The following is a 12,242-nucleotide window of genomic DNA, read 5'->3' as shown; positions in this document are numbered from 1 at the left end:
AAAGGAGGTAATTTACCAAAAAAATTAAAAATTTGTCCCAAGACCGCCAGGCATTTTACCAGAAAAAATTTTGAATTTTTGCCAAAATAAGTAATAGAATTTTTGAGAAAAAACCCTGAATTTTTTGCCAAAAAAAAGCATTTAAAAGAAAAGATTAATTTTTTGAAGAAAAAAAATTGAATTTTTGCCAATAAAAGACGAATTTTTACCAAAAAAAAGAATTTTTGCCCAAAGAAATTCGAATTTTTTACCCCAAAAGTATAGGATATTTTGTCAGAAAGAAATTTGAATTTTTACGCCAAAACATTGAATTTTTGCCCAAAAAATGATTTTTTTAAAAACACAGAATTTATGCAGAAAAATTTTGACTTTTTGCCCAAAAAAGAGAAATATTTGTAAAAAACTTGAATTTTTCCCCAGAAAAAGAGGAATTTTTTTGCCAAAAAGAGGGAAATTTTGCAGAAAAAAATTTAATTTTTTGCTGATAAATTTTGAATATTTAAAAAAATTTTGAATTTTTTCCAAAATAAATTGAAATTTTTTCCCAAAAAATGAAATTTTGCCCCAAATAGAGGAATTTTTGAAAAAAATTGAATTTATGACCCCAGAAAAGGAATTTTTACCCAACCAAAAAATATTTTTTGCCAAAAAAGAGAAATTTTGCCAAAAATAGAGGAATTTTTGCCTTAAAAATTGAATTATTTTGTAAAAAAGTTTGAATTTACCAAAATTTCCCCCAAAATTCTGGAAATTTTAATTTCTTTTCATTCCCCTTGAATTTTCTGGATCCCAAAAATAAAAATTCCAAACCCTCGGAGCCGATCCCCAAAAAAAAAAAAATCCCAAAAAACCCCAAAGAAATCCCAAAAAAATCCCCCAAAATCCCAAAAAATCCCCCAAAAATGAAAATATTTTGATAATTCCGATGGGAAAAAATGTAAAATAAAAAAAGGGAAATTCCAGGATGAGCCCAAAATTTTGATTTTTTTTTTTGTTGTTTCTGAGATTTCTCATTAAAGTTGTACAGAGCAAAAAAAATCCAAAATAAATCCATTTATGGTTTCTATGAGCTGATTGCCACTCGTGCCGGGGAAAAAAGGGTTAAAAAATGGGAATTTTTGGGGGTTTTTAATGGGAAAAATGGGTAATTTTTGAGGTTTTTATGGGGGAGAAAAAAGGGAATTTTTTGTGGTTTTATGGGAAAAAAATTTGGGAATTTTGGGGTTTTTAGTGGGATTTTTTTTTTCCTGGAAAAAAAGGGGATTTTTGAGGGAGAAAAAATGGGATTTTTTGGGTTTCTTCTGGGGAAAATGGGAATTTTTTTTTTGTTTTTTTGAATGGGAAAAATGGGAATTTTGAGAGGGAAAATGAGAAATTTTGGTTTGTTTTTTTTTTTCTGGGGAAAAATGGGATTTGTCCCATTTTTAAATGGGGAAAATGGGAATTTTGGGGTATTTTGTCTGGGAAAAAAATGGGAATTTTGGGGGTTTTTTAATGGGAAAATGGGAATTTTGAGGGGGGAAAATGAGAATTTTTGAGGTTTTTATGGGGGGGAAAAAAGGGAATTTTTTGTTGTTTTATGGGAAAAAAATTTGGGAATTTTGGGGTTTTTAGTGGGAATTTTTTTTTTTTTTTCCTGGAAAAAAAGGGGATTTTTGAGGGAGAAAAATGGGATTTTTTGGGTTTCTTCTGGGGAAAGTGGGAATTTTTTTTGTTTTTTTGAATGGGAAAAATGGGAATTTTGAGGGGGAAAATGAGAAATTTTGGGGGTTTTTTTCTGGGGGAAAATGGGAATTTTGGGGTATTTTTTCTGGGAAAAAATTGGGAATTTTTGGGGTATTTTTAATGGGAAAATGGGAATTTTGAGGGGGAAAAATGGGAATTTTGGGGGTTTTTATGGGGGGAAAAAAGGGGGAATTTTGGTTTTGGTTTTTTTTGGGAAAAATTGATAATTTTTGGGGTTTATCCCGGGGAAGAAATGAGATTTTTCTTGGCTATTTCCTTGGGGGAAAAAAAGGGAATTTTTGGGTTTTATTCTGGGAAAAAAAGGGATTTTTTGGGGTTTTTTTGAGGGAAAAATGAGAATTTTTGAGGTTTTTATAGGGAGAAAAAATGGGAATTTTTTGGGGTTTTTTTCTGGGGAAAAAAATGGGATTTTTGAGGGGGAAAATGGGAAATTTTTTGGGGTTTTTTCTGGGTGAGAAATGGGAAATTTTGGGGATATTTTTCTGGGAAAAAATGGGATTTTTTTTTTGTTTCTTTTTTTAATGGAAAAAAAATGGGAATTTTGAGGGGGAAAATGGGGAATTTTGGGGTTTTTATGGGGAAAAAATGGGAATTTTGGGGGTTTCTATGGGGGAAAAAGAAGGGAAAATTTGGGAGTTTTTTTGGAAAAAAAGGGGAATTTTGGAGTTTTTACTGGGGGAAAATGGGATTTTTTGGGGTTTTTTTTAATGGGAAAAATGGGATTGGGAACGGGACTGGGATTGGGATAATGGGGAAAAGGGCTGGGAGAATTGGGAATGGGAACTGGGAATGGGATTGGGAATTGGGAATGGGAACTGGGATTGGGATTGGGACAGCTGGGAAAGGGATTGGGATACTGGGAATGGGGCCGGGATTTCGGGAATGGGGTTGGGATATTGGGAATGGGAACTGGGAATGGGAACCAGGAATGGGATCGGGAACTGGGAATGGGATTGGGATAAATTGGAATGGGTTTGGGAACTGGGAATGGGAACTGGGATTGGGATTGGGACAATTGGGAAAGGGATTGGGATACTGGGAATGGGGCCTGGATATTGGGAATGGGGTTGGGATATTGGGAATGGGAACTGGGAATGGGATTGGGATAATTGGGAAAGGGATTGGGATAACTGGGAAAGGGATTGGGATATCGGGAATGGGGCCGGGATTTTGGGAATGGGGTTGGGATATTGGGATTGGGAACTGGAAATGGGAACCAGGAATGGGATCGGGAACTGGGAATGGGATTGGGATAAACTGGAATGGGTTTGGGAACTGGGAATGGGAACTGGGAATGGGATAATTGGGAAAGGGATTGGGATACTGGGAATGGGGCCGGGATATTGGGAATGGGGTTGGGATATTGGGAATGGGAACCAGGAATGGGATCGGGAACTGGGAATGGGATTGGGATAAACTGGAATGGGTTTGGGAACTGGGAATGGGAACTGGGAATGGGATTGGGACAATTGGGAAAGGGATTGGGATACTGGGAATGGAGCCGGGATATTGGGAATGGGGTTGGGATATTGGGATTGGGGTTGGGATATTGGGATTGGGAACTGGGAATGGGAACCAGGAATGGGATCGGGAACTGGGAATGGAATTGGGATAAACTGGAATGGGTTTGGGAACTGGGATTGGGATTGGGACAGCTGGGAAAGGGATTGGGATACTGGGAATGGGGCCGGGATATTGGGAATGGGGTTGGGATATTGGGAATGGGAACTGGGAATGGGAACCAGGAGTGGGATCGGGAACTGGGAATGGGATTGGGATAAACTGGAATGGGATTGGGAACTGGGATTGGGAACTGGGATTGGGATTGGGACAATTGGGAAAGGGATTGGGATACTGGGAATGGGGCCGGGATTTCGGGAATGGGGTTGGGATATTGGGATTGGGAACTGGGAATGGGAACCAGGAGTGGGGCTGGGAACTGGGAATGGGACTGGGATAAACTGGAATGGGTTTGGGAACTGGGAATGGGAACTGGGATTGGGATTGTGAAAGGGATTGGGATACTGGGAATGGGGCTGGGATATTGGGAATGGGGTTGGGATATTGGGAATGGGAACTGGGAATGGGAACCAGGAGTGGGGCTGGGAACTGGGAATAGGATTGGGATAATTGGGAATGGAATTGGGATAACTGGGAATGGGATTGAGAATTGGGAATGGGATTGGGAACTGGGAATGGGATTGGGACAATTGGGAAAGGGATTGGGAAACTGGGAATGGGGCTGGGATATTGGGAATGGGGTTGGGATATTGGGAATGGGGTTGGGATATTGGGATTGGGAACTGGGAATGGGAACCAGGAGTGGGGCTGGAAACTGGGAATGGGGTTGGGAACTGGGGATGGGATTGGGAAATGGGATGGGATATCGGGAATGGGGTTGGAATAATTGGGAATGGAACCGGGAATGGGACTGGGATACTGAGAATGGGATTGGGAACTGGGAGTGGGATAACTGGGAATGGGTTTGGGATAAACTGGAATGGGAACTGGGAATGGGCCCTGGGGAATTGGGAATGGGGCTGAGATAACTGGGAATGGGATAACTGGGAATGGGGTTGGGATCATCAGGAATGGGGCTGGGATAACTGGGAATGGGCCCTGGGAATTGGGAATGGGATAACTGGGAATGGGATTGGGAACTGGGATTGGGATTGGGAATTGGGATTGGGATAAACTGGAATGGGATTGGGAACTGGGATTGGGATTGGGAATTGGGATTGGGATAAACTGGAATGGGATTGGGACAATCAGGAATGGGATTGGGAACTGGGATTGGGATATCGGGAATGGGGTTGGGATATTGGGAATGGGGTTGGGATATTGGGAATGGGAACTGGAATGGGACTGGGATACTGGGAATGGGAACTGGGAATGGGAACCAGGAGTGGGGCTGCGATACTGGGAATGGGATTGGGAACTGGGAATGGGGCTGGGATCATTGGGAATGGGATTGGGATCATTGGGACTGGGATTGGAATATTGGGAATGGGAACTGGGGAATAGGATTGGGATAATGGGGAAAAGGGCTGGGATAATTGGGATAATTGGGAATGGGATTGGGAATTGGGAATGGGATCGGGAACCAAGAATGGGATGGGGACAATCAGGAATGGGATTGGGAACTGGGAATGGGGCTGGGATCATTGGGAATGGGATTGGGATCGTTGGGACTGGGATTGGAATATTGGGAATGGGAACTGGGGAATAGGATTGGGATAATGGGGAAAAGGGCTGGGATAATTGGGATAATTGGGATTGGGAATTGGGAATGGGATTGGGAACCAAGAATGGGATGGGGACAATCAGGAATGGGATTGGGAATGGGATTGGGATATCGGGAATGGGATTGGGAATTGGGAATGGGATTGGGAACCAAGAATGGGATGGGGACAATCAGGAATGGGATTGGGAATGGGATTGGGATATCGGGAATGGGATTGGGATATTGGGAATGGGAACTGGGAATGGGACTGGGATACTGGGATTGGGAACTGGGAATGGGAACCAGGAGTGGGGCTGCGATACTGGGAATGGGATTGGGATAATTGGGAATGGGTTTAGGATAAACTGGAATGGGATTGGGAACTGGGAATGGGAACAGGGATATCAGGAATGGGATTGGAAGCCAGGACTGGGATTGGGATAATCAGGAATGGGATTGGGATCCTGGGAATGGGGTTGGGAATGGGATAGAGATATAGGGAATGGGAACTGGGATTGGGAACTGGGAATGGGAACCAGGAGTGGGGTTGGGATACTGGGAATGGGATTGGGAACTGGGAATGGGATAATCGGGAATGGGATTGGGAAATGGGGAATTGTGTTGGGAACTGGGATTGAGATATTGGGAATGGGGCTGGGATAATTGGGAATGGGATTGGGACAGTGGAGAATGGGGTTGGGATAAACTGGAATGGGATTGGGATAATTGGGAATGGGGCCAGGAATGGGACTGGGATACTGGGAATGGGATTGGGAACTGGGAGTGGGATAATTGGGAATGGGTTTGGGATAAACGGGAATGGGAACTGGGAATGGGTCCTGGGGAACTGGGAATGGGGCTGGGATAACGGAATGGGATAACTGGGAATGGGATTGGGATAACTGGGAATGGGATTGGGATAACTGGGAACTGGGATTGGGATAACTGGGAATGGGGCTGGGATAAACTGGAATGGGAACTGGGAATGGGCCCTGGGGAACTGGGAATGGGGCTGGGATAACGGAATGGGATAACTGGGAATGGGATTGGGATAACTGGGAACTGGGATTGGGATAACTGGGAATGGGATTGGGAACTGGGAAATGGGGCTGGGATAACTGGGAATGGGCCCTGGGAATTGGGAATGGGATAACTGGGAATGGGATTGGGAACTGGGATTGGGAACTGGGAATGGGCCCTGGGAATTGGGATTGGGATAAACTGGAATGGGGTTGGGAACTGGGAATGGGAATGTTTTTGGGAACTGGGAACTGGGAACGGATAACTGGGAATGAGAACCAGGAATGGGATTGGGATAATCAGGAATGGGATTGGAGGCCAGGAGTGGGATTGGGAACCGGGAATGGGGCCGGGATAATCGGGAATGGGATCGGGAACTGGGAATGGGGCTGGGATAACTGGGAATGGGATGGGAACCTGGAATGGGACTGCGATACTGAGAATGGGATTGGGAACTGGGAGTGGGATCATTGGGAATGGGTTTGGGATAAACTGGAATGGGAACTGGGAATGGGGCTGGGATAACTGGGAATGGGATAACTGGGAATGGGATTGGGATAACTGGGAATGGGATTGGGAATGGGGAATGGGATTGGGTACTGGGAATGGGGCTGGGATAACTGGGAATGGGCCCTGGGAATTGGGAATGGGATAACTGGGAATGGGATTGGGAACTGGGATTGGGAACTGGGAATGGGATTGGGAATTGGGATAAACTGGAATGGGATTGGGAACTGGGATTGGGATATCGGGAATGGGATTGGGAATGGGACAGGGGTATAGGGAATGGGAACTGGGATTGGGAACCGGGAGTGAGACTGGGATACTGGGAATGGGATTGGGAACTGGGAATGGGATTGGGCTATAGGGAATGGGAACTGGGATAAACTGGAATGGGGCTGGGATATCAGGGATGGGATTGGGATCCATTGGGAACGGGAACTGGGAATGGGATTGGGATACTGGGAATGGGGCTGGGATAGTGGGAATGGGAACTGGGAATGGGATTGGGATAGTTGGGAATGGGATTGGGAACTGGGAATGAGGTATTGGGAGTGGGGCTGGGATATTGGGAATGGGGTTGGGATATTGGGAATGGGATTGGGATATTGGGAATGGGGCCGGGAATGGGGCTGGGATACTGGGATTGGGAACTGGGAATGGGAACCAGGAGTGGGGCTGGGATACTGGGAATGGGATTGGGATAATTGGGAAAGGGATTGGGATACTGGGAATGGGGCTGGGATAATTGGGAATGGGTTTGGGATAAACTGGAATGGGAATTGGGAACTGGAATTGGGAACTGGGAATGGGGCCCAGATAATCGGGAATGGGGTTGGGACAGTGGGAATGGGATTGGGAATGGGATAACTGGGAATGGGATTGGGAACTGGGAATGGGGTTGGGATAACTGGGAATGGGATTGGGATAACGGGAACGGGCCCTGAAATGGGGACGGAGGCCCTGGCGCTCCAAAGGGAAACTGAGGCAGGGATCCCACAAACCCCAATGAGGAACCCTGGGATCACCCAGGGGGGAACCACGGGATCCAAACATTCCCAACATTCCCAAAAATCCCCCAAATCCACAGGAATTGGAAAAACCCAAATAGCAACAAAAACCTCCCAAAAATGCCACAAAAAAAAATTCCAAATCCTCCCCTCAAAATCCCAAATCCCACCAAAAAATAATGTTAAATCTGGCAAAAAAAATCCCAAATCCCAAAAAAAACCCCAATTCCACCAAAAAGTCCCAAATCCCACAAAAAAATCCCAAAATCTCAACAAAGAAAGGAAAGGACCAGGCCACAGAGAAATTTGGATTTTTTTCATTCCGATTTTTTATTGAAAACTTTGATCCCAAAATTCCCAAACCCCAAAGTCTGACCCCAAAATTCCCGGATTTTCCCAGAATCCCAATCCCAATTCCCAGATTTTCCCAGAATTCCCGGATTTTCACCCCGTTCCCGGTGGCAATTCCAGGGTTTTTTGGGAATTCTGATCCCAAACCCCCAAATCCCAAAGTTTTCAGCCCAAATCCCAGATTTTCCCCAGAATTCCCAATTCCCGGATTTTCCCCCCGTTCCCATTGGCAATTCCAGGATTTTTTAGGAATTCTGACCCCAAAATTCCCAGATTTTCCCAGAATTTCGATCCCAAAACCCCCACAATTCCCGGATTTTCACCCCATTCCCAATTCCAGGATTTTTTGGGAATTCTGACCCCAAGTCCCAAAATTTGACCCCAAAATCCCAAAGTTTGACCCCAGAATTCCCAGATTTCCCCCAAATTTTGGATTTTCACCCCATTCCGGGTGGCAATTCCAGGGTTTTTTTGGGAATTCTGAGCCCAGAATTCCCGGATTTTCCCCACAATTCCCAGATTTTCCCCAAAATTCCCAGATTTTCTCCAATTCCCAGATTTTCACCCCGTTCCAAACTCCAGGATTTTCCGGGAATTCTGACCCCAAATCCCAAAATTTGACCCCAAATCCCAAAGTTTGACTCCAAAATTCCCAGATTTTCCCAGAATCCCAATTCCAAATCCCCAAACCCCCAAATTTGACCCCAGAATTCCCAGATTTTCCCCAGAATTTCAATCCCCAAACCCCCAGAATTCCCAGATTTTCCCCAAATCCCGGATTTTCCCCAGAATTCCAGGTTTTCCCCAATTCCCAGTTTTCCCTCCGTTCCCGGTGGCAATTCCAGGATTTTTTAGGAATTCTGACCCCAGAATTCCCAGATTTTCCCCAGAATCCCAATCCCAAATCCCAAAATTCCCAGAATTTCAATCCCAAAACCCCCAGAATTCCCAGATTTTCCCCAATTCCCAGATTTCCCCCCGTTCCCGTTGGCAATTCCAGGATTTCCTGGGAATTCTGACCCCAAAATTCCCAGATTTTTCCCAGAATCCCAATCCCAAATCCCAAACTTTGACCCCAGAATTCCCAGATTTTCCCCAAGATTCCCAGATTTTCCCCAACTCCTGGATTTTCCCCCCGTTCCCGTTGGCAATTCCAGGATTTTTTGGGAATTCTGACCCCAGAATTCCCAGATTTCCCCAGAATCCCAATCCCAAATCCCCAAAATTCCTGGATTTTCCCCCAAATTCCCGGATTTTTCCCAGAATCCCAATCCCAAATCCCAGATTTTCCCCAAAATTCCCAGATTTTCTCCCCGTTCCCGTTGGCAATTCCGGGATTTTTTGGGAATTCTGACCCCAAAATTCCCAGGTTTTCCCAGAATCCCAATCCCAAATCCCAAAGCTTGACTCCAAAACTCCCAGATTTTTCCCAGAATTTCAATCCCAGAACCCCCAAAATTCCTGGATTTTCCCCAAAATTCCCAGATTTTCTCCAATGCCCAGATTTTCACCCCGTTCCAAACTCCAGGATTTTCCGGGAATTCTGACCCCAAGTCCCAAAATTTGACCCCAAAATTCCCAGATTTTCCCAAAAATTCCCGGATTTCCCCCAATTCCCAGATTTTCACCCCATTCCCGTTGGCAATTCCAGGGTTTTTTGGGAATTCTGACTCCAGAATTCCCAGATTTCCCCCAGAATTCCCGGATTTTCCCCAAATCCCGCAGTTTCACCCCATTCCCGGTGGCAATTCCAGGATTTTTTGGGAATTCTGACCCCAAATCCCAAAGTCTGACTCCAAAATTCCCAGATTTTCTCCAGATTTTCAATCCCAAAACCCCCAAAATTCCCATGTTTTCCCGAGAATTCCTGGATTTTCCCCAAATCCGGGGTTTTCACCCCGTTCCCATTGGCAATTCCAGGATTTTTTGGGAATTCTGACCCCAAAATTCCCAAACTTTTCCCAGAATTTCAATCCTAAAATCCCCAGAATTCCCAGATTTCCCCCAAAATCCCAGATTTTCACCCCGTTCCTGGAGGCAATTCCAGGATTTTTTAGGAACTCTGACCCCAAATCCCAGATTTTCCCAGAATTTCAATCCCAAAACCCCCAAAATTCCCGGATTTCCCCACCAAATCCCAGATTTCAGCCCATTCCCATTGGCAATTCTGGGATTTTTTGGGAATTCTGACCCCAAAATTCCCAGATTTTCCCCAGAATCCCAATCCCAAATCCCAAACTTTGACCCCAGAATTCCTAGATTTTCCCCAACATTCCCGTTTTTCCCCAGAATTCCGATCCCAAAACCCCCAAATCCCAAAATTTGACCCCAAAATTCCTAGATTTTCCCCAGAATTCCCAGATTTCCCCCAGAATTCCCGGATTTTCCCACATTCCCGTATTTTCAGCCCATTCCCAGGGCCCATTCCCGGAGTTCCCGCAGGGCCGCGGGCAGGGGGCGGCTCCGGAACAGCACAGACAGAGACGGGGGAGGAGCCGGAATTCCTGGAAAAATGGGAAAAATGGGAATGAGAGGGAATTCCCGGAATTCTGGGATTGGAATTCCAGAAAAAAAAAAAAATGGGAATTTTGGGGGGTTTTGGGATGAAAATTCCTGGAAAAATCTGGAATTTTTGGGGGTTTTTGGTGTCAGATTTGGAAGAATTCTGGGAATTTTGGGATTGGGATTCCAGGAAAAATCTGGGAATTTTGGGATCAAAATTCCAAGAAAAATCTGGGAATTTTGGGGCATTTTTGGGAGTGAAATTCCAGAAAAAAATCTGGGAATTTTGGGGGGTTTTGGGGTTGAGAATTCCAGGAAAATCTGGGAATTTTTGGTGTCAGATTTGGAAAACTTCTGGGAATTTTGGGATTGGGATTCCAGGAAAAATCTGGGAATTTTGGGGTTTTTTTAGGATGGAAATTCTGGGAATTTTTGGGATTTTTGGGATGGGAATTTTTGAAAAATCTGGGAATTCAAAATTCCCAAATTTGGGGAAAAATTGGGGAATTTTTGGGATAAAAATTCCCAAATTTGGGAAAGCCCGGGAAATTAGGGACTGAAATTCCAATAAAAAGCTGGGAATTTTGGGATCAAACTTTGGGATTTTTGGATTGAAATTCCTGGGAAAATCTTGGAATTTTTGAGATGAAATCCTGGATTTGTTGGAGTTTTCCTGGGATTGAAATTCTGGAAAAATCCAGAATTCCCAGCGGGAATGGGACTGAAATTTTGGGATTTGGGATGGAAATTCCAGGGAAAAGCAGTTCAGGGGAAATCTGGGAATTTTGGGGGATTTGGGATTGAGAATTCCAGAATTCCAGGAAAAATCTGGGAAATTTGAGGTTTTTTGGTGTCAGATTTGGAAAAATTCTGGGAATTTTGGGATTAAGATTCCAGGAAAAATCTGGGAATTTTGGGTTTTTTTTCCAGAGAATTCCAGAATTTTTCCTGGGAATTCTGGGATTTTTTTCTGGGATCTTTGTTGCTTTCCCCAGGAATTTTTCCAGGAATTTCTGTGGGTTTTTTTCCAGGAACTTTGCCAGTTTTTCCTGGGAAATTTGGGGTTTTATCCCAGGAATTTTGGGGTTTTATTCAGGAATTTTCCCTGGAATTTCAGGGATTTTCCTAGGAATTTTGGGGTTTTTTCTCATAGAATTCCAGGATTTTTCCCTGGAATTTTGCCATTTTTTCCAGGAATTTTGGGGTTTTTTTCCCTGCAAAATTTCCGGAGTTCTTCTTGGGAATTTCACCCTTTTTCCCACAGAAATTTGGGAATTTTTTCCAGAAATTGTGCTGGTTTTTTTCTAGAGAACTCCAGGAGTTTTTCTCTGGGAATTTTGCCATTTTTTCCTGTAGAATTCCAGAAGTTTTCCCTGGGAATTTCAATGTTTTTTCCTGGAAATTTTAATTTTTTTCCCAGAATTTGGTAATTTTCCTGGAAACTTGGGAATTTTTCCCAAGAATTTTGAGTTCTTTTCAGGAGAATTCCAGGAACTTTTCCCAGGAATTTTTTGGGTTTTTTTCCCAGAGAATTCCAGGATTTTTTCCCTGGAATTTTGGAAGCTTTTTTCCTGCAGAATTCCAGAAATTTTTCCTGGAAATTTGGCCATTTTCCAGGAATTTTGGGGCCAGTTTTCCCAGAAATTTCAAGTTTTTTCCCAGAAATTTGGGAATTTTTTCCCCCAGGAATTTCTTTGTTCCACGAAACTTTCTGTCCCAAAAACCCCCAAAATTCCCAGATTTCACCCCAAAATTCTCAGATTTTTCCAATTTTTTCCTGATTTTTTTCGCAAATTTTTCCCAATTTTTTCCTGATTTTTTCCCAATTTTTCCCAAATTTATGGATGTTAATCCCAAAACCCCCCAAATCCAAATTTCCCCCAAAATTC

This window comes from Zonotrichia albicollis, chromosome 3 (genome assembly GCF_047830755.1).
Source record: "Zonotrichia albicollis isolate bZonAlb1 chromosome 3, bZonAlb1.hap1, whole genome shotgun sequence".
In the NCBI taxonomy this organism is placed as follows: domain Eukaryota; kingdom Metazoa; phylum Chordata; class Aves; order Passeriformes; family Passerellidae; genus Zonotrichia; species Zonotrichia albicollis.
Note: the sequence above shows the minus strand (reverse complement) of the source record.